The following is a 21723-nucleotide window of genomic DNA, read 5'->3' as shown; positions in this document are numbered from 1 at the left end:
TATTATATTTGTTTTATTAAAATACCTCACATTGGTTTTGATTTGCATTAGTTTGGTGGTAAGGGAATAATCCAACCAATAATGCTAATTTTTGAATTTCATGTTAGTGCTTTAGTAAATGGAGCTTGTGCCCAGGTTCCCTTTAATCTTAGTGGCAGGGCTATCTAGCACATATCCTCTATGTTATAAGCTCATTTTGGACCATATGAGAAACATATCCTGCGACGATGACAGCTTCAACCTACAAGATTTCAACAATCAACTGAACTGACAGTGACAGCGAGGATTGGCTAAGGGATTGAAAGCAGAGAGTAGAGGTCAATGGTTGTTTTTCAAATTGGAGGGAAATATAACCTGTATTCCCTAGTGGTCAGTATTAGGACCACTACTGCTCTCCTTGATATGTACTTTTGATCTGAAATTGGATAATCAGGACACAATTTCAAAATGATACACCACTCAGAAATGTAGTAAACAGTGGGGAGAATAGTAACAGACATCAGGAGTACTCAAACAGACTGGTAAAATGGGCACATGATGGGTGAAACTTAACAGCTTTCTAAACTTTCCTGTCCCACTTGCAATGATGCTCAACTGTGGCAGGATTGGAAAATCTCACCCACATAGAGTTTGGGGGTGACAAAGATCTTTGAAGATGTCAGGAAAATTTGAGAAGAGTACTTTTTAAAAAATTATTCTTTCATAGGGTGTGGGCATCACTGACCAGGCCAACATTTATTGCCCATCCCTCATTGCCTTTGAGAAGGTGGTGGTGGTGAGCTGCCCTCACTTCCAGGATTTTGACTCAGCGACAATGAAGGAACAGTGATATAGTTCAAGTCAGGATGGTGAGTGACTTGGAGGGGAACTTGAAGGTAGTGGTGTTCCCGTGTATCTGCTACCCTTGTCATTCGAGGTGGTAGATGCTGTTGAAGGAACCTTAGTGAGTTGTTGCACTGCATATTGTAGATAGTACATGCTGCCGCCACTGTGCATCGGTGGTGGAGAGTGTGAATGTTTAAGGTGGTGGATGGGGTGCCAATCAAGCGGGCTGGTTGGTGTCGAGCTTCTTAAGTGTTATTGGAGCAGCACTCATCCAGACAAGTGGAGAGTATTCCTTTACACTCCTGACTTGAGCCTTGTAGATGGTGGGAAGGCTTTGGGGAGTCAGGAGGTGATATACTTGCCACAGAATTCCCAGCCTTTTGTAACCACGGTCTTTACATGGCTAGTCCAGTTCAGTTTCCGGTCAATGGTAACCCCCCCCAGGATGTTGATAGGGAGGGATTCAGCGACAGTAATGACATTGAATGTCTAGGGGAGATGGTTACATTCTCTCTTGCTGGTGATGATCATTGCCTGGCACTTGTGTGGCACAAATGTTACTTGCCACTTACCAGCCCAAACCTGAATATTGTCCAGGTCTTGCTGAATACAGACACTGAATGCTTCAGTATCTGAGTTGTGAACGATGCTGAACATTATGCAATCAAGAGAAAACATCCCCACTTCTGACCTTATGATGGAGGGAAGGTCATTGATGAAGCAGCTGAAGATGATTGGGTCTGGGACATTATCCTGAGGAACTCCTGCAGCGATGTCCTGAGGCTGAGATGCTTGACCTCCAAAAACCACAACCAACTTCCTTTGTGCTACTGAAGCAAAGATGTTATACACTTATGCTTACAGCTTATATTTATAGGCACCCTTAATGTAATAAAATGTCCCAAGGCACTTCACAGGAGCATTATTAAACAAAATATGACATTGAGCTGCATAAGGAGATATTAGGTCAGATGACCAAAAGCTCAGTCAAAGAGACAGTTTTTAAAGAGTGACTGAAAGGCAGAAGGTGAGCTAAAGAGGCATAGATGTGTAGGAAAGGAATTCCAGAGCCCACAGCCTAAGCAACTGAATGTATGGCCAACAATGGAAAATCAGGCATGCACATGAGGCCATAATTAGAGGAGTGTAGATATCTTGGAGGGCTGTGGGGCTGGAGGAGATTACAGAGATAGGGAGGAGTGAGGCCAAGGAGGGATTTGAACAATGGATGAAAATTTTACAATCAGGAAATAATGTAGGTCAGTGACCACAGGAGTGATAGGTGAATGGGACTTGGTGCAATTTAGAGCTGGCAGCTGAGTTTTGGATGGCCCCAAATTATTTTTTCTTTATTCTTTCATGGGAGGTGGGCCTCACTGGCAAGGCCAACATTTGTTGCCCATCCCTAATTGCCCTTGAACTGAGTAGCTTGCTAGGCCATTTCAAAAGGCAGCTAAGAGTCAACCACATTACTGTGGGTATGGAGTCACATGTAGAACAGAACAGGTAAGGATGGTAGATTTCCTTCCCTAAAGAACATTAGTGTGCCAGATGGGTTTTTACAACAATCACTGATCTTTTCATAGTTTCCATTACTGAGGCTAGTTTTCAATTCAATTAACATAATTTAAATTCCACCACCTGTCATGGTGGGATTTAAGACCGTAAGACAGAGGAACAGAAATTAGGCCGTTCGGCCCAACGAGTCTGCTCCACCATTCAATCATGGCTGATAAGTTTCTCAACCCCATTCTCCTGCCTTCTCCCCGTAACCTTTGATCCCCTTACCAATCAAGAACCTATCCATCTCAGTCTTAAATACACTCAATGACCAGGCCTCCACAGCCTTCTGTGGCAATGAATTCCATAGATTCACCACTCTCTGGCTAAAGAAGTTTCTCCTCATCTCTGTTCTAAAAGGTCTTCCCTTTACTCTGAGGCTGTGTCCTTGGGTCTTGGTCTCTCCTACTAATGGAAACATCTTCCTCACGTCCACTCTATCCAGGCCTTTCAGTATTCTGTAAGTTTCAATCAGATCCCCCCTCATCCTTCTAAACTCCATCGAGTATAGACCCAGAGTCCTCAAACGTTCCTCATATGTTAAGCCTTTCATTCCTGGGATCATTCTCGTGAACCTCCTCTGGACCCTCTCTAGGACCAGAACATCATTTCTGAGATATGGGGCCCAAAATTGCTCACAATATTCTAAATGTGGTCTGACAGGAGCCTTATAAAGCCTCAGCGGCACACCCCTGCTTTTATATTCTAGTCCTCTCAAAATAAATGCCAACATTGCATTTGCCTTCCTAACTACCGACTCAACCTGCAAGTTAACCTTAAGGGAATCCTGGACTAGGACTCCCAAGTCCCTTTGCACTGCAGATTTCTGAATTCTCTCCTCATTTAGAAAATAGTCTATGCCTCCATTCTTCCTTCCAAAGTGCATGACCTCACACTTCCCCACGTTGTATTCCATCTGCCACTTCTTTGCCCATTCTCCTAACCTGTCCAAATCCTTCTGCAGCTTCCCCACCACCTCAATACTACCTATCCCTCCACCTATCTTTGTATCATCTGCAAACTTAGCTAGGGTGCCCTCAGTTCCTTCATCTAGTTTATTAATGTATAAAGTGAAAAGTTGTAGTCCCAACACTGACCCCTGTGGAACTCCACTAGTCACCGGCCGCCATCTTGAGAAGGACCCCCTTATCCCCACTCTCTGCCTCCTGCCAGACAGCCAATCTTCTATCCATGCTAGTACCTTGCCTCTAACACCATGGGCTCTCATCTTACTGAGCAGCCTCCTGTGTGGCACCTTGTCAAAGGCCTTCTGGAAGTCCAAGTAGATAACGTCCATTGCCTCTCATTGGTCTAGCCTACTCGTTACCTCCTCAAAGAATTCTAACAGATTTGTCAGGCATTACCTCCCCTTGATGAAACCATGCTGACTTTGCCTGATTTTACTATGCACTTCCAAGTATTCTGAAATCTCATCCTTCATAATGGACTCTAAAATTTTACCAACGACCGAGGTCAGGCTAATCGGCCTGTAATTTCCCGTCTTTTGCCTCACTCCCTTCTTAAACATGGGGGTTACATTAGCGATCTTCCAGTCCTCTGGGACCCTCCCTGACTCCAGTGATTCCTGAAAGATCACCACTAACGCTTCCACTATCTCTTGAAGGGAGAGAACTTACAGGATTATGGGAAAAGAGTAGCCGGGGGTGGTGGGATGGGGGGTGATGGTGGGGTTAGATAGCTTTACCAAAAAGCTATTAAAGGTATGATGGATCAAATGGCCTCCTTCTGTGCATCTTCTCTCCTTCATCATTCTATGATTCTGACAGCACCATTGTTTTGTTGCATTAAGCTCAGACCATTTATTATGAAGGAAAATTAAAGATAGTCAAAGTTAATAATAGGAATGTAATTTAAGACATGTACAAACTTTAACTAATTTTTGACTGAGGAACACACAAGAATGTTTACCCTTTATAATTTCTGGTAGTGGAGGTTATTTTTAGCACAACACAATATCTTTCAACAGATCCTGTGAGTTTCTACATCTACCTTGTGTAGATTAGTTCACTGAGCAATTGTTGCAGTCTTGTTAAAAAAAATTGCGAATTAGTGAAAAAACTGAGCAACAATAAATTGCTTGATACATCTCAACGTAACATCTCAATTATCTACATATTTTGTAACAGATTGCTAAGGGTGGGCAATAAATGTGGTCCAACTCACATCGTCCAGCTAATAGTTTAAAAAATACTGTTGTACCAGCAACCTGTACTTTTCCTGAAATCAGCATTGCTCTTTTTGAGGCTTTTTATGTTGTTTTGTGTCACACTTCAGAATTTGTTCACCATTTTTCCACAGAAAGGAATCTTTTTAAGTCATGTAAGATAACCCACTGAAGTGAGGAAACTTGTTATGCTTCTTTATTTTTCATTTTTAAGCCCCATTGCTAGAAACCAAAAAGGGGAAACATTCCGGTGTGTTCTTCAGTCTTTCGGATGAGACGTTAAATTGAGACTCTGCCTGTCCTCTCAGGTGGATGTAAAAAATCCCATGGCACTGGCATTATTTCAAAGAACAGGGGAGTTATCCTTAGTGTTTTGGCTAATATTTATTCCCCAATCAATGTAACAAAAACAGATTATCAGGTGATTATCACATCACTATTTGTGGGAGCTAGCTGTGTGTAAATTGGCTCCTGTGTTTCCTACAACAGTGACTACACTTCTAAGGTATGTCATTGGGTGTAAACTGCTTTGATACATCTGTGGAACATGAAAAGCTCAGTATCAATGCAAGTCTTTCTTTTTGCATCATTGTGCAAAGGTACATTGCACTGATTGAATTAAGTGAATCTGACCATAATTCTTGTTCTGTAGTTTAACCTGTTAAAGACAAGAGGGGGTTAATTTAAACAGCACTAGTTTCTCCTCTCGTCACCCGTCTGTAAACAGAAAGGTGTTTTGATTTGTTCTCCTCTTTACAAGTGGTGGTGTATTTCCCAATTCCTCAGCTTTGGTGCAATCCAATTTTCTATTAATAACCCCACAGCAAACTCAAGATATGATGAACTCAAAGGGTTAGTTTATTTGTACACACTCAAAACATGAAAAGAGGGTTCGCAACATCCCCCTTGCATTTAGATAGTGATGAGAGGGATAGAGTAAAGAAGGGCTTACAGTGCAGAGACCACAGAGAAAAGAAATATGGTTTCACCTGGGTTCCAGAGTCTAGAACCAAAGTCCAATGAGTTACTCCTTCACAGAGTTCAGTGGGTTGAAAAACAATGCTGTAGAATTCACTTTTCTGGAGGTGTGGACTTCACAAGATGAGATAGGCATGCAGAGATGAATCAGTCTTGTAGGTGATGGTACAGAACTTCCAGAAGAAGCAGGATAGATGGGGGCCGGGTGTCCAATCTGGCCAGAGCTCCATTGGTGTGGCCTACTAGTCAGATGTTAAACAACAGACTGAGTTTTTCTGTTCAGCAAGGCAATATTATTTGTTCCACAAGCTAGAGGGCCAGGTTACATGACTCCCACCTCTCCACTATGTTGGACAAAGGATGTGTATCCATCATCTGGATTCCAATGACTGGTAAATATCTCAGCCATTAGGAATTGAAAGGAAGGTTGTGGGGCCTTTGTCTTAGCAGATGATCCATCTCCTTCTGGTCAGCCTGGGTTATTAAATGCAGATGGCCTGTGTATAGCACTCTTTGAAGTTGGGCTGTACTGTCCACAGGGGGCCGTTATAGTTCCTCAGAGATAACGAGGTGTGGGTTTTCCTAAAACTGCCACGTGGCTTCTTTTGTTTTGAAGTCACAGACTGACACAGTTTCAGCCATTGTTAAGGTCTTTGTTCAATTTTAAAATTCTAGAAGTAGCAATGAGCAGACCTATACATTAAAAATATACAGTGTAAGGTCTTGACCCCTCACACAACTTATTGTGAAATAAAGCAGATTAATTATTTGTATCAAACCTTCAGAGTGACTGAAGAAATGTACATGAGAAGGAGCAAATATTTGGTCTGGATCACTAGATGGTATCATTATTATGCCTTGGCTTACAGTGACATTGAATTAGACATAAGGCATGCTGAGTAACTCCAGTAAAAATAAAATGCTCAAACTGCTTCCATATGGAACTGAAATCGAACGGTTATCAACAAACAGACCCAAGTTAGTAACAGTTTTTAGGATTGTTACATTTGCAATTTTTTTCTTGCTACAGTCCTCAGCGGATCCATTTTAATGGAGTAGTGGAGACATTTGATTTCCAATGAAGTTCTTCAATAATGCACCCTACCACCCCACCATGGCATTAAAAAACGTGCAGCTTGTTTTCATGGGACATCAAGTTTTTCTTCCTGTCCATTTGTTAAACCTCAAAGTAAAAGGTTACTTGATATCATATCCTGAATTTTGGTTAGCATGGATACTTGGAATCTTACTGGATATCCATCCATGGGCACTTTCCACCAGAGGTTACTGACTAGCAATCAGAAGCAGAAACTCTGATTCTTTCATAGGATGTGGGCATCACCTGCTAGGCCAGCATTTATTATCCACCCCTAATTGCCCTTGAGAAGGTGGTGGTGAGCTTCCATCTTGAACTGCTGCAGTCCATGTGGTGCAGGTACTGTTAGAGAGGGGGTTCCAGGATTTTGACCCAGCAACAGTGAAGGAATGGCAAGATAGCTCAAGTCAGGATGGTGAGTGGCTTGGAGGGGAAATTATAGGTGGTGGTGTTTCCATGAATTTGCTGCCCTTGTTCTTCTAGGTGGTAGAGGTTGCGGGTTTGGAAGGTGTGGTTGAAGGAGGACTAGTGATGCAGAGCATCTTATAGATGGTACACCCTGCTGCCACTGTGTCAGTGGTGGAGGGAATGAATGTTTAAGGTGATGGATGGGATACCAATCAAGTGGGCTGCTTTGTCCTGGATGGTGTCGAGATCCTTGAGTGTTGTTGGAGTTGCACTCATCTAGGCAAGTGGAGAGTATTCCATCACACTCCTAACTTGTGCCAAGCAGATGGTGGACAAGCTTTGGGGATCAGGAGGTGAGTTACTTGCCACAGAATTCTCAGCCTCTGACCTGCTCTTGTAGCCGCAGTATTTATATGACTGGTCCAGTTCAATTTCTGGTCGATGGTAACCCTTAAGATGTCACTTGTGGGAGATTCAGTGATGGCAATGCCATTGAATGTCAAAGGAAGATGGTTGGATTCTCTCTTGTTGGAGATGGTCATTGCCTGGCACTTGTGTGGCATGAATGTTACTTGCTACTTATCAGCCCAAGCCTAATTGTTGTCCAGGTCTTGCTGCACATGGGCACAGATTACTTCAGTATCTGTGGAGCCATGAATGATGCTGAACATTGTGCAGTGGTCCCCACTCTGACCTTAGGATGGAGGGAAGGTCATTGGTGAAGCAGCTGAAGATGATTGGGCCAAGGACACTACCCTTAGGAACTCCTGTAATGATGTCCAGGGACTGAGATGATTGATCTCCAACAAACACAGCCATCTTCCTCTGTGCTAGGTATGACTCCTTATTCCCATTGACTTCAGTTTCGCTAGGATTCCTTGATATCACACTCAGTCAAATGCTGCCTTGATGTCAAGGGCAGATTGACTTTTTCTTCTCCTTACCTGGGACCCTGGTGCTACGTTTTGCACCCCAGCTGCTTCCCCAATTGAAATCAGCTACCTTGACATAGAGTTAGGGAATTAAATGTCAGGCCTTCTGGTCTTTATAGCTTTGTATTGCAATGTCTTTATCCACTTTAAGCATCTAGAGAACTTTCTGAGATATCTTTTGTAACATCTTGTTTAGACAGAAGAGTCAGCGCCCAACCGGTTCTGAACAGCAAACTGCCACAACCCTTCTATCTTCATGAGTAAGTCACATGCTGCAGCAAATGCTATTCCATATTGCTGTTTGTAGCATTGCAAAGTTTTTATAATTTGGTAGACTATTTAATCAAAGCAATTCTGAAATATAAAGGAAATATTAGGAAGTACATTGTCTAATAACTTATCTTATGATTGAAATAACCAGATTGCACTTGGCTACTCTTGCATAAAATAATAGCTTATAATTACATTTGGGTGATAGATTTGTTATCCTATTAGATCTGAATTATATCTGAATTCAATCAGATGTTGAAACCCATCTTGCTCCTTCTGCATGAGATCAGTTTCGTTTAGTCTATAGATGAATGCACCTATAGCATTTTTTTTGCAGCTACAAGCTCCCTATTACTTTTCTTTGTCTAACCTGTCATCTAATCACTTTGGGAAGGTACTGTTTGGTATGATAATGAGCTGTATACCCCTGGTAACACTTTTGTTGCCCATCAATAATTGTCCTTGAGAAGGTGGTGGTGAGCTATCTTCTTGAACCGCTGAAGTCATCTGGTGTAAGTACACAACAATGCTGTTAGGGAAGAAGTTCTAGGATTTTGACCCAGCGTCAGTGAAGGAATGGTGATATAGGTCCAAGTTAGGATGGTGTGTGACTTGGAGGGGAAATTGCTAGTAGTGGTGGTCCCATGCATCTGCTCCTCTTGTCCTTCTAGGTGATAGAAGTCACAGGATTTGGAAGATACTGCAAAAGGCAAGTTGCTGCAATGCATATTGTAGATGATACACACTGCTGCCACTATACACAGGGAGTAGAGAGACTGAATGTTTAAAGTGGTGGATGGGGTGCCAATCAAGCAGGCTGCTTTGTCTTGGATAGCGTCATATTTCTTGAGTGTTGAAGGAGCTGCACTTGTCCAAGCAAGTGGAGAGTATTCTATTACACTCCTGACTTGTGCTTTGTAGATGGTGGACAGGCTTTGGGCAGTCAGGAGGTGAATTACTCTCCACAGAATTCCCAATGTCTGACCTCTCTTGTAGCCACAATATTGTGCAATTGGCCACTCTTTATGTGTCAAGCTAGATTTGGAACTTGGACAGCTTGTTCAACCATGGAGGAGCATCAGTAACAAGAAACCTGACAATTTCAGGACAGCTACTGAGCCTATCCTATGTTGTGCAATGTAAACAGAAAAGTCCTTAAGGCTTATCTTGTATTAGAATGAGTGGAAAGATACACAATGTGGTTTGATACTAGGCTATGGGGATGTCTTGTAGCATACAGAGTAGCTTCCCTGCCTCAGAGCCAGAAGCTCTGGGTTCGAGTGCCACCCCAGGACTTGATGGCTAAGGAAGGTGTGTTCATTACAAGGCCAACCAGGTTGAGCATCAACCTTCAAATCCTTCCAACACACACCAATGGCAGTACGAGTAGTCAGCTAAGTGGTGGAAAGAAAATTGGAGCCTTTACCATCACTATCTATAGCTCCAAACTACAACGTGCATGTAAAAGAGCATAATGCCACAGCAACTTGGACCACCTGAGTGAACTGTAACCCAGCAAGCACTACCACTGGGATCGTGGAGACCAGAGGAAGAATTTTCCCGTCAGCGAGTGGGGGCAGGGCCCGCTTGCTGATGTGTAAAATGACGCGCGGTAACATCAGGCATCATTTAGATTGTCAGTTAAGTGAGTGCGTAGCTGAACTATCAAAGGCCTATTAAGGCCATTAACAAAGTAATTAAAATTGTTAAGATGCTGCCCATCCAACCTTAAGGTTGGTGGGGGGGTGGGGGGGGGGGGGGGGGGGGGGGCCAGGCGAAGAGCCCAGGTGGCCTTCGCATTTTTCATGAAACCTCATCCAGAAGCGGGATGAGGTTTCATGAAGGGTTTACTATTTTAAATAAAAATTTTTGAAAAAATTAATGGGCATGGCCCAGCCCATGTGACAGTTTCACATGAGCCGATTGGGTTTGTGCTTGCTCCTGCCTGCCACCACCCCCCCCACCCCCCGACAGGGGCAAGATTCAGCCCCAGGTGGTTCTCAGGTCTGGTCCCTGATCACAGCTGTGATGGATGAGTTACTATCAAAGCCATTTGTATCTCCTTCTCTGGATCCATGTCAAATTTTGTTAGCTCATGCTCCTGTGAAGAGGCTTGGATTGCTATGTTAGAGGTGCTATACAAGTGCAAATTGTTGTTTGTATTTTAGTATCAGATAGGGAAGGGGGGGGGGGCGACCTGAATATGGGGTGTTGCCCATACAACGTATGGGAAAAAATATGGCAGTAAAAATGAAACAGGGAAAATGTTGGAAATACTCAGCAGGTCAGGCAGCATCTGTGGAGCGAGGAACAACAGTTAATGTTTCAGATCTCCAGCATCCTCAGTATTTTGCTTTTCTATTGCAATAGAAATGAACTGTGGGCTAGTGAAGAGATGTGCAGTGAAATGCTATGTGCGGTTCCTTCTCAGAACAAATGAATTATAAATGGGGGAGGGGGTGGGGAGGGCGCACAGATTAAATAGAATGAGCAAATCGGGGAAGATCTTGCAAAGATTCTGATTTGATGGAACGGAACTGCTTGAAAGCTCAGTAATTTCGGTTCTAGAACAGTAAGTCGGGCAATGTACCTTTAAGAGCTAGGATCGGAGTTTGGGAGGAAGAAAAGGGAAAGTGACTTGAAGGAGACGTGGGGAGAGCAACGGTGGAAGGAATAACGTGGAGTAAACCGTGGCGTAAAGGAAATCCTCGGAGATGTTTTATCATTAAGTTGAAATCCGGTGGGTCCAGTGCTGGGTGTGTTTCTGTAGCTGGGATCTGCCTGATGTGAAAGGAATCCGCACCAAAAGTTTGAATCAAATTCGCCCGCTCTGCTCCAACTGGTGAAGTAGCAAAATCGACAGACTGCGAGGAGGTAGGATTTCAGCCTCAGAAAACTTTCCCCCTTATCTCCCTTCCTCTATCTCTGTTAGATTTTACTCTGCTCTCTTAGATCAGTGTGCTTATGAGTTCACGTCTCTTAGCTCTACCTCTCTCTCTCTCTCGCTGTCTCCCTGACCCCCCTATCCTATGCTCTATTTTGATCTGTCTGAATCACTCTTTCCTTTTCTTTGTCTCTCTGATTCTGTACCCAGCCCCCTCTTCTCAGGATACAAACTTCTTTCTCGGGATCTATCATAAAGGCGCTATATAAGTGCAACATGTCTTTTGCTATCTCTGTATAGGCTAGTTAATGCTCGACCAGAAATAAGAAACGTTAGATGCTGTTTGTGCTTAGAACCCTGCAGACATAACTTCATGGTTGGCGCTGTTTATGTTCCGGGGACAGAGGAAAAAACAACTGACAAACCAAATAAGTTAGCATTCACACAGCGCCTATAATGGGCGGCGGGTGTAATTGACTGTGGAAGGAAACTTGCTAGTGAAAATCTCTGCACGTCGGGATTGTCATATATTTTGAAAATCTTTCAGACAGCTTCTCATGACCGTCCATTCATTGTATTCTGCCCTAGGACAGAGACTAACTCAATTTAGGATGTAGAACCAAGGCGGGTAAATTGAGTTGATAACAGATCAGCCATGATTTAATTAATTGCTAGCCCAGGCTGGACAGGCTGAATGGCCTGTTCTTGAGTCCCTAAATCTCAGGCATGAGATTCTTGAGTTGCTTTTCAGGGTAGCGAGCTGAGGTGGTACCGATTCCTCCCTCGCAGTTTTTATCTTCGAAACAACTTCTCCAGGTGACACTCAGGGGCAGCCACACCAATTGGATGCCAGCTCATTATTCCGCGCTGGTGCTGTGGTCTCCGGGGCTGTCTAGAGTGGGGCTCGAACCCTTCTGGCTCAGAGGTGAGAATACCACAGATAAACCCAAGGCTCACATTTGTAATGGATCAATACTTCAATTAAACTCTTAATTACATTTTGAAAAATTAAGGTTGACATGACGTGAGATATGAAACAGTGATGGTCACTTTGAAGAGAGAAGCTTTTATGGGAGTGAGTTATGGTTTGTGCACTTAGAATGCAGAGGCACTTTTTCCCCACGAGCTGCCAGGGCTGGTAAAGAAGACCCTCTCATTAAGGGTCTTATACCCCCAATTTTTCTTCTTCCTTTCCTGATAGTCCAAACTTGAGATCCCACATATCTTGACCAAGTGTTTATTCTCCATAGTCGTGTCACTCGGCTATTCAGCTATTGAAGGGCATCACAGGTGAGCACAGCCCCTCTCCTTGCTTGATGTCAACACTCATGCATTTCCCAGTAGAAGTCATAAGATTGCACTCAGGAGCAGAAACTATGGACAGTTTCCCTTCTTCCTGTGCTGTGGCAGCATAGATCAATTCACCCACGGTCGTTGACAGGGCCCTCAACCGTGTCCAGCCCATCTCCCGCGCATCCGCCCTCATGCCTTCTCCTCCCTCCCAGAAACATGATAGGGTCCCCCTTGTCCTCACTTATCACCCCACCTCTCAAAGCTCAAGATTAACGAAGAGTTGGAATGGAACCTCTGATCTCCTTGGTCTTTGAGGCTCAGTTTGGTGCTGAATAGTTCATTAACCAGCTGAACCAGCAGAGGAGAATTGTGGAGATTTTGCCTGGAGTCAGGAAAATGTTTGTTAAAATGGGAAGTTTTTTAATAGTAGATGGTTGCTAAGTACATTTAGAGAAAGAAAGATAGCCGACTACAGACATTGGGAATGAAGACTCGAAGGCCTTGTCCTGGCAACAATCGAAGGAGAAATTGAGGGTAAAAACAACAGAGGACAAAGAACAATCAGATGAGTGGATAACATTGAGACGTGGGCTGAAGGAGGCCAGAGGAGAAACAAGACGATGCTAACGGCCCCACTAAGGCTCTGGTGACAACAAACAACCAACTTTAGTAAGCGTCGGGACTTGGAAAAATTTATTAATTTTGCTTCCAATCTCCACCCCTCCATCATTTTCACGTGGTCCATCTCTGACACTTCCCTTCTCTTCCTTGACCTCTCTGTCTCAATCTCTGGTGATAGACTGTCCACCAATATCCATTACAAACCCACCGACTCCCACAGCTATCTCGACTACAGCTCCTCACACCCCGCTTCCTGTAAGGACTCCATCCCATTCTCTCAGTTCCTTCGCCTCCGTCGCAGCTGTTCCGATGATGCTACCTTCAAAAACAGTTCCTCTGACATGTCCTCCTTCTTCCTTAACCGAGGTTTTCCATCCACAGTCGTTGACAGGGCCCTCAACCGTGTCCGGCCCATCTCCCGCGCATCCGCCCTCGCGCCTTCTCCTCCCTCCCAGAAACATGATAGGGTCCCCCTTGTCCTCACTTATCACCCCACCAGCCTCCGCATTCAAAGGATCATCCTCCGCCATTTCCGCCAACTCCAGCATGATGCCACCACCAAACACATCTTCCCTTCACCCCCCCCTATCGGCATTCCGTAGAGATCGCTCCCTCCGGGACACCCTGGTCCACTCCTCCATCACCCCCTACTCCTCAACCCCCTCCTATGGCACCACCCCATGCCCACGCAAAAGATGCAACACCTGCCCCTTCACTTCCTCTCTCCTCACCGTCCAAGGGCCCAAACACTCCTTTCAAGTGAAGCAGCATTTCACTTGCATTTCCCCCAACTTAGTCTACTGCATTCGTTGCTCCCAATGTGGTCACCTCTACATTGGAGAGACCAAACGTAAACTGGGCGACCGCTTTGCAGAACACCTGTGGTCTGTCCGCAAGAATGACCCAAACCTCCCTGTCGCTTGCCATTTTAACACTCCACCCTGCTCTCTTGCCCACATGTCTGTCCTTAGCTTGCTGCATTGTTCCAGTGAAGCCCAACGCAAACTGGAGGAACAACACCTCATCTTCCGACTAGGCACTTTACAGCCTTCCGGACTGAATATTGAACTCAACAACTTTAGGTCGTGAGCTCCCTCCCCCATCCCCACCCCCTTTCTGTTTCCCCCTTCCTTTTTTTTCCAATAAATTATGAAGATTTTCCTTTTCCCACCTATTTCCATTATTTTAAAAAAAAAACACCCCCACTAGAGCTATACCTTGAGTGCCCTACCATCCATTCTTAATTAGCACATTCGTTTAGATAATATCACCAACTTTAACTTTAACACCTATGTGTTCTTTTGTACCATTGTTGTTGACATCTTTTGATGATCTGCTTCTATCACTGCTTGTTTGTCCCTACGACCACACACCCCACTCCACCTCTCTCTCTCTCTCTCTCCGCCCCCCCAACACACACACCTTAAACCAGCTTATATTTCAACTCTTTCTTGGACTCGAACTCAAGTTCTGTCGAAGGGTCATGAGGACTCGAAACGTCAACTCTTCTCCGCCGATGCTGCCAGACCTGCTGAGTTTTTCCAGGTAATTCTGTTTTTGTTTTTGTTTAGTAAGAGGTTCAGCTGTAGTAGATTCCCAAATAAAATGACTCTTGGTGAGGCACCTGGAATTTAAATATAGGCAATTACTCTTTCATTGTGATGTTTCATTCAATTGATGAATGGAATGATGACATCTTGAAAGGACTGAAAAAAGAAGCAGCATTTGCAACAGAGTAGCTGCCTACTTAACCAACTAATTTCTTGCAAGTTCAGGTATTAAACTAAGTTTCCAGTAGGCAGTTCCTAATATTTGTTAAATGGGCATATAATGTTGAAAGGCCCTAAAGATAGAAGTGAAATGTCTTCTGAATGCTCAGCCAGTGTGTTAGAATTTGTCAGCAAGAGTAATACTGTGTGTATTTAAATAGTAATGGGTCTGTCATGCTACAAGTAATGTGATCTCCATACTATAGGGCATTCTTCAATGGGTCAGATACCTTCCCTGGCAGCAGTTAGATTTAGTCCTTGATCGAGCACCAGAAATTGTGGGTTTGCTGGACTGACTCATCTCCCCACATTTCCACAAATACATACCAATTTTTGCGGATATACACACGCATTTATTTAATTCCTTCCTCTCCCAAACACTTCAAAGGATTGAGTCTTTTAGTGGGACACAGTGTCATTTTACCTGTGGTAAATCCAGTTCAGTTGGCTGGCATGAAAGTTCACTTCTTCTCATTGCCTGCTGGTTCTAATAGTCTGAGATTAAATTAATTTGAGGCACTTCTTGGTGGATGAAGGTTACAGCACTAAATCAGCTGTAGAATCATAGAGAGGTTACGGCACAGAAAGAGGCCACTTGGCCTATTGTGTCTGCGCAACCAAAATTGAGCCACCCAGCCTAACCCCACTTTTCAGTATTTGGTCCATAGCCCTGCAGGTTACGACACTTCAGGTGCATATAAGACACCTTTTAAATGAGTTGAGGGCTTCTGCCTCTGCTACCCTTTCAGGCAGTGAGTTCCCGACCCCTACAACCATCTGGGTAAAAAGAAATTACCTCATCTCCCCTCTAATCTTTCTACCAATCACTTTAAATCTATGCCCCTTCGTCACTGACCTCTCTGCTAAAGTAAATAGGCCTTTCCCATCCACTCCATCCTGGCCCCTCACAATTTTTTACCTCTCGATCAAATGTCCCCTCAGCGTCCTCTGTTCCAAGGTGAACAATTCCAGCCTATTCAATCTTCCCTCATAGCTGCAATTTTCCAACAACCACTTAAATATCCTCTGTACTGTCTCTAGTGCAATTGCATCCTTTAGTAGTAATTCAGAAGTGAGTGACAGTTTGACTCAGAGAATATGAGGATGGCTGATATGGGAAATGGAAATGTTACATTGATGGTCAATTAATATTGTTTTCCCCCACCCCTGTTTTTAATGAAGATGGGTGAATGGGCAGGAAGAGACCATTAATGTAGGCGAGGTCCCTTTCATCTTTGTAAAGGAAGGACTTACAGTTATATTGTGCCTATCACAACCTTAGCCAATGAAGAACTTTTGCAGTGTAGTCACTGTTATAATGTAAGAAATGCAGCAACAAATTTGTAAACAGCAAGCTCCCACAAATAGCAACGTGATAACGACAAGATAATGTGATTTTAGTGATGGTGATTGAGGGATAAGCATTGGCCAGGACACAGGAGAGAACTCCCCTGCTCTTCTTTTACATCCAACTGAGAGGGCAGGCAGGGGACTCAGTTTAATGTCTCATCTGTCCTGGAGACGGTGAACGTGCTGTCTACAGAGCAGTTCAGAGCAATAACAAGTCACTCATTTTAGTAATGACATATTTCAATTTAAGTTGTCACTGTCAATTTTGTCTTTCTTCTTGTTCCTGTGAAACACCTTCGGATGTTTTACTACACGAAAAGGATGCGTTGCTATTGTTTGCTGCAACTGTGTGAAATCTTCCAGTGAAGGCTGAACAGACAGGGTTCGGCAGACATGCAGAATGTATTTGCCAAGCACTCCCTACTATGAATGTATAAATCATAACATCTACAGTACCCTCAGCCTTTAAATCGAGCAATACCAATGTAAACGTTGGAATGCACAGCTGGAGCCTAATGAACCCCTGCTGTACCTGGAATTTGGTCATTATTGAGAACATTATCATTGGGGTTGCATGGTCAAGTTTACAAAGGATCTGGCTTTTTCAAGTCATAGCGTAGAATCGCCGCAGATTTGGGGTTGCACGGTCAAGTTTACAAAGGATCTGGCTTTTTCAAGTCATAGTGCAAATCTGTGGCGATTCTACGCTAAGCGTAGTAGCAGGTGGGGAAATGACGTTTTACTCACTGGCCGCAATGGCGGCTTTTCACACCGTATCATCCCAAACATGCTGCATTCCCGGGAAACACGCTGTTGCAATGGCGGGAAGGCTCTCATTCACCCGCCACGCCATCACCTCGTCACTTCATCACGCCAGGCCCCACATTTAAAGTGCAGATGCGCACGCACATCTCAGTGCTTCCAGCCAGGACTGCTGCACAGAAGACAGGATAGCCCCGAAAGGCAAAAAGACTACAGTCCCCCGGTTTAGTGACGTGTCATTCGAGTGCCTTTTGGGTGCTGTGGGGGCCCGCTGTGGTGACCTCTACCCTCTCTCTGGCCACAGGAGCGACAATGGCATCACCAATCCAGCATGGGAGGTTTTGGCAGCAGTGGTCAGCACCAATGCCCTCAAAAGACAACAGCCACCCAGTGCCGCTACAATGATCTCATCCATTGCGTCAGGGTAAGTCACACTTCTCATCATTCTCAACTCACACACTCACAAACCCATCACACATTCACAGGGACTTCAAACCTCAAGGGACAACACCACTAACTCTCACACACATTCTCACATCTCCATCAGGCTCATACCCTCTCGAGCTCACGTCCTCATCCTGTCCATGGCTCCGCTCACCACACAAACATTTCACACTTTGCCATGTGTCCTGCTCACACTCTCTCCACCTGTTTCCACACAGGAAAAGCCTGCTCATATCAGCAGGGAGGGGTCCCAGACTGGGGGTGGAGTGGCCCTCATTAGGCCCCACACTCATTTTGAGGAGCGTGCCATGGCGCTGACTGGTGAGGACATGGACCGTGCCTGTGGTGATGGTGACATCGGTGGTGAACACCCATCTCAGGATCCTGCACCACATCATCTCTCTCTCAATGCAACTGTTGAGTGCTATCTCTCCTGCCTTTGACTGTGCTGCCGTGCACTAATTATCTCTACATTGGTTCACAGGGAGCTTTGCCAAACAACTGACACCCTCAGCCAGCCAGCCCCTCAGCTCCATCTACGTCCTCTCCTCCAGCCATTGAAGAGCTGGAAATAAACAGCCTGGAAGATCTGTCAAAGCGCTTACCCACACCCTCCACCAGCGCAGAGACACACATCTCACTGGGACCTAGATCTAGAGCAGACTCGGGTTCACAATCTGGTGGTCACCGCATGGGCACATGTTCACAGAAGGAGGCAGGTTCAGCTGAGCTTCCTGGCACTTGGAGCACTGCAGGGGAAGAGGCATCTGTGAGGTCCGTGTGAGGTGACAAACTGCAAGATCTGGCCTTCCAGCTCATCCTGGAGAGTTAGCAGAAGGCATGGGAGTATCATGCAGAGCTGTTGGAAGCCCTCAACAGAGTAGCTTGTGAGTTGGAGTGTCCGCCTGCTCTCTGATGAGCATTTATGGAGGGTCCCATAGGGAGGATGGTGGACACTATTGAGATCCTGGTCCAGCAGAATGCGGAGATGTGTGCAGACCTGCACTCCGTTGAGGGAGCCATGTTTGAGTTCCTGCAGTGGAAACGTGAGAGGGAAACGGGGCACCTCGATGTCCCTGCAGGTGCTCCTTCCCCTCAAGGAGTCAGGCTGGGCCCAAAGGGAGGAGGAGCAGCAGCTGGACACTCCAGGGTTATTCACTCAGTAATCTCACACTCCTTCCTCCCCCTGGACCCCTCCCCTCTCTGCCCTTCTTCCTCCCCCTGGACACCCTCCCTCTCTGCACTCCTTCCTCCCACTGGACTCCCTCCCCTCTGCGCCCTCCTTCCTCCCCCGGATTCCCTCCCCTTTCCACGCTCCTTCCTCCCCCTATTACTCCCTGTCCTCCCCGCACTCCTTCCCCTCTCCGAATTCCTTCCCTTACACCTTCCATCCCCCTGTCCCCCTGTTGTCATTTTCTCCCCCGTTAACTTCTCATCCCCCTGTACTCCCTCTTCTCCAACCTCCCCCCTACACCGACATCTTAGTTCCTCCCTCCCAACCTCACCACCGCCCCCCCTGCCCCCCAAGCCCCCTGGCACCCCTTCCTCTTCCAGTCAATCCTAGACCTTCCTCTCCCACCCCCCAGTACATCTTGCTCTCCCGCACAGCTAGACCTTCCTCTCCATCTCTTGACCATCATCCGTTGTGAGTAGTCGGTGATTTTGAAAATTCCGTGGGCTGCTTCGCAGCAGAGCTATGTCCATGAGAATCCACCCAGCATTGCATGCACGTTCCTCTAGTGTGCTGTTACTGTCAGGCTCCAGCTTCTTCTGCTCCTTGGATGTTTGCGATGTGAGCAAGGCCCTGGTGGTATGTTCCGACTTCTGCACATCACACTTCTCCAGACGCGTTCTGCATCGGAGTATTTTCCCACCCATGTGGGCCGAAGTACCAGCGCGGTTGTGGTGGCGGGGGGGGGGATGCAGTGCGGTGGTGGGGGTGATTCAGGCGGGCTGGCCTTAAGGTGATATACAGATCTATTACAATGAGGCTCCAGACATCCGATGGCGGGAAATGCAGCCCGTCATCGACGGCCTGAGCAGACAATCTCAAACTGCTTTCACGACAATGTGAAACCAATTTTTGGCCTTTTCACTATGTTGTCCACTCATGCCCCCGATCCCACCCGACAGCAGTGGGCTCGGAAAGTTCCATCCATAGAACCACAGGGCTGGATTTTGCACGGAGACGTATTCCCCGTTCCTGACAGAACAGTCAGCCTTGAGCCCAGGACTCAGAATGTGGCTGCCCCGTAGCTATAATATGCTGGGAGCAGCCTTATTTGATTCAGAGTGGGACTTCCTCCCCCATCTGGGAAGAAGTCCCTTGGCAACTCCGTATCTCAGCAGCACCAGGATCGAGTGGTGGCCACTGCTGGGACTACAGGGAGTCCCCAAGGACAAGTGTCATGGAACCCCGATTTCAGGTAATCTGGGATTTTGGATGGGCTTGCCTGGGAGGCCCTAGCCTGGGGAAGGAGGGACATGGGGGCTGGGTTTTAGATGTGTTATGATCTTGGGGTGGGTGCCTCTGATGGGCAAAGGAGGTACCCAGGTAACCCCACCTCCCCCACTTTCTGCCCGACAGCAACCCACACAGTGAAAGCTGCTGGGCTGCCCACCTTCCCCTCACCTTCCTTTGTCGCACGTTAATTAGTGGCGGAGGCAGAGGTGAAATGAGGCCCTTAAGTGGTCATTAATTGGTCACTTTAGAGTCACCAGGACGAAGGGTGGGAGGACTGCCTGGTGGCTTTCCTGCCCACTGTAACATGGGAGACAGGTCACAAGTAGGTGGGAAGGAGTTGGGAAGGCCACTGATCTTAATTTATCAGCTCCCACCCCGGCTTCAAATACACCGATAGGAGGCTGTAAAATTCAACCCATAGAGGCATTACAGCACAGAAGGAGGTCATTTGACCCATTAAGCTCCTGCTGGCTCTCTGCAGAGCAATCCAGTCGGTCCTATTCTCCCGCTCTGTCTCTGTAGCCCTGTAAATTTATTTTACTCAAGTAACCAATCAATTTTCATTTGAAATCGATTGTCTCCGTTTTCACTACCCTTGTAGGCGGCAAGTTCAAGATCACTGCCGCTCACTGCATAAAAAGTTCTTCCTCACAACCCTCCTGCATCTCTTGCCCAAAACCTTAAATCTGTGTCCCCTGATGTTTGTACCATCTGTTAATGGGAACAACTTTTCTTTGTCTACTTTATCTAAACATATTGTAACCTTGTACACCTCCTCAGGCTCCTTTGCTTCAAGGAGGACAATCTCAGCTTCTCCAACTTAACCTCCTGGCCTCGTAGCTAAAATCCATCATCTCTGGAACCATTCTAGTAAATCTCCTCTGTATCCTCTCAAGAACCCTCACCTCTTTCCCAAAGCGTGGTGACCAGAACTGGACAAATAATTAAATTGTGACATTTAGTTGTGAGCTTTATAAAGGTTCGGCATAACTTCCCTTCATCTGTACTCAATATCCCTATGGTCTAAGATCCTATTTAGTCTCTCAAGATGTCCCTTTTCTCCTAATTGCCTGGAATTCACTTGCACCACACCTCTTATCTGCTTCCACTGTAAAGGATTCCTCGTTCAAACATTTCTGGTTATCTAGTTGCCGACAGTCAGACCGCTGAATGTATTGAGTTAACAAGCAAATTTAACATAAAAGTCAGTGATGGCTACATGAGTAGGTCAGAGGCTAGGAATCCTGTGATGAGTAATTCACCTCCTGACCCCCCAAAGCCTGTCCACCATCTACAAGGCACAAGTCAGGAGTGTGACAGAACACTCCCCACTTGCTGGATGAGTGCAGCTCCAGCAACACTCAAGAAGCTCCACACCATCCAGGACAAAACAGCCTACTTGATTGGCAGCACATCCACAACATTTAGTCCTTCCACCATCAACATATTAGCAGCAGTGTGTACCATCTACAAGACACACTGCAGGAATTCGCCAAGGCTCCTTAGGCAGTACCTACCAAACCCATGACCGCTAACATCTAGAAGCACAAGGGCTGCAGATAGATGGGAACACCACCACTACCTGGAAGTTCCCTTCCAAGTCACTCACCATTCTGACTTGGAAATATATCGCCGTTCCTTCACTGTTGCTGGGTCAAAATCCTGGAACTCCCACCCTAACAGCACTATGGGTGTATCTACACCACATGGACTGCAGCGGTTCAAGAAGGCAGCTCACCACCACTTTCTCAAGGGCAACTAGGAATGGGCAATAAATGCTGGCCTAGCCAGTGAAGCCCACATCCCGTGAATGAATAAAAAAAATCTTTGTAAACCTAATTATACTGGTGTAGATGCAAGTATTTAATAGAATCTTCCTATT

General features: G+C 45.7%; 1 protein-coding gene across 1 annotated transcript in view; it reads left to right on the top strand.

The window, feature by feature from the left end:
- The first annotated feature begins 10925 nt into the window (after window positions 1-10925).
- The window catches only part of trpv4 (transient receptor potential cation channel, subfamily V, member 4), a 124264-nt gene continuing 113466 nt past the window's right edge, over window positions 10926-21723 (top strand). The window contains exon 1 of the mRNA XM_041202774.1: window positions 10926-11128. The gene's annotated coding sequence lies outside the window, so the exon portion shown is untranslated. The remainder of the gene's footprint in view (window positions 11129-21723) is intronic.

The sequence above is a fragment of the Carcharodon carcharias genome, chromosome 13 (assembly GCF_017639515.1).
Source record: "Carcharodon carcharias isolate sCarCar2 chromosome 13, sCarCar2.pri, whole genome shotgun sequence".
NCBI classification, from domain to species: Eukaryota; Metazoa; Chordata; class Chondrichthyes; order Lamniformes; family Lamnidae; genus Carcharodon; species Carcharodon carcharias.
Note: the sequence above shows the minus strand (reverse complement) of the source record. Positions and strands in the feature narration are given on the sequence as shown.